We start from the raw sequence: 1,978 nt of genomic DNA, 5'->3' as shown, positions 1-1,978 counted from the left end.
GTGTACAGAAAAAGCCTTACATGTTTCATGCTTTTCAGAGGTGATAAAATAGAGAGATGTGATGTGCTCAGTAATTTATTTCAGTTCTCTGGAAACCTGAGCTACAATAATAAAGCAAGTTACAGCTAATGGAATATAGAAACCTTTAGTTAGTTAGTTAGTTAGTTAGTTAGTTGGTTGGTTGGTTAGTCAATTGGTTGGTTAGTTAGTTAGTTAGTTGGATAGTCGAATTGGTCTGATATTTTGTTGTTAGTTCGTTGTTTGATTAGTCATTAGTTGGTGTTTTTTTTTTGTTAGTCTGTTGGGTGTTCAGTTAGTTAGTTGGTTGGTTAGTTTGTCAATAAGTAAGTTAGTTCTTTGGTTACTCGGTTGGTTGGTTTGTTAGTTAGTTGTTTGATAAGTCATTGTTTGGTCGCAGTTAGCAACTTAATTCGTTAGTTGGTTAGTTAGTTAGTTAGTTGGTTGGTTAGTTAGTTGTTTAGTTATTATTTTGCCGGTTGGCTTGTTGTTTAGTTAGTTACTTGCTTTGTAAGTCATTGGTTGGTTGCTTAGTTAGTTAGTTAGCTACTTAATTAGTTTGTTGTTTGGTTAGCCAGTTGTTTAGTTAGTTACTTGTTGGTTAGTCGGTTGGCTGGTTAGTTAGTTAGTCTGTTGTTTGGTTGGTTACTTGTTTGGTTAGTTAGTTAGTCAGTTGGTTGGTTGGCTGGTTGTTTAGTTAGTTACTTGTTTGGTTAGTCAGTTGGCTGGTTAGTTAGTAAGCCGGTTGTTTGGATGGTTAGTTGTTTGGTTGGTTGGTTAGTTGGTTAGTCAGTCAGTTAATCATTCAGTTTGTTGGTTGGTTGTTTAGTTTGTTACTTGTTTGGTTAGTCGATTAGCTGGTTGAATTAGTCCATAAGTATGTTAGTTAGTCGGTTTGTTTGTTTGGTAAGTTGTTTGGTTGGTTAGTTAGTCAGTTAGTTAGTTAATTAGTTAGTAGGTTAATACAGACTAAAAGAAAATAATGAGGCAAATTTCAATTCTCAAGTTAGTCTATAAATATTTTGTCAGGTAAAATATATGAGATTATGGTTAGCTTTGTTATTTAAGCTAGCTAGTGTTGTTATCTGTTTTATTTATTTTTTACTCTGGTTAGATTTAATGTGGTTAGTGTTGTTTTTATCTGTGATTATTTTTGTTCACACTGGTTTGTGTTGTTTTTATACTGGGTTATGTTATTATTTACATGCCTGTGATTGAAAGAAAGTCTAGTTTTGAAATGAGTGTAAGAGTGTCATGTGTAACAGGAAATGGGTCTGCAATAGTTTTGTCATGATAAATATATATAAATAATTATCCAACACATATTTGTGACCAAAACTGGTGTCCTAGATTCTCTTTCTCTATGGATCTGTGTGTGTGTGTGTGTGTGTGTGTGTGTGTGTGTGTGTGTGTGTGTGTGTGTGTGTGTGTGTGTGTGTGTGTGTGTGTTTGTTTGTGTGTGTGTGTGTGTGTGTGTGTGTGTGTGTGTGTGTGTGTGTGTGTGTGTGTGTGTGAGTGTGAAAGAGCTGTGTGTGTCTCTGTGGGACGTGCCACTCTTAAATGCTCATTAATTCCACTAAATTGTGTCTGCCAACTCCAGTGAGACGACAAACGACAAACTCGCTGTAAAATGTTATTAATCTATTTGGGGGTGTCTAATAAAATCCCAACTCACCCAGCGTTATGTTTTTTATACAGTAGAGTATTCTGTGGAAAAAAAACATTTCCTTGAGGAATTAATAAACAGGAAAAGCATGAAATGTCATGGATTGAACTGAGTTAATTTTTGACACGTGTCTGAGAATGAACACTTTATTAATTATTATAGGATTTTATAAGTGGTTGCCCCCTTCCTTATTATTATTATTACATATTTGTCACACATAAAATGTTTCAGATCATCAAGCTAATTTAGAATATTACAGAAAGATAACCCAAGTAAATACAATTATGCAGGTTT

This window comes from Silurus aristotelis (genome assembly GCF_946808225.1).
Source record: "Silurus aristotelis genome assembly, chromosome: 6".
In the NCBI taxonomy this organism is placed as follows: Eukaryota; Metazoa; Chordata; class Actinopteri; order Siluriformes; family Siluridae; genus Silurus; species Silurus aristotelis.
The sequence above is the reverse complement of the archived record's forward strand: the minus strand, read 5'-3'. Positions refer to the sequence as shown.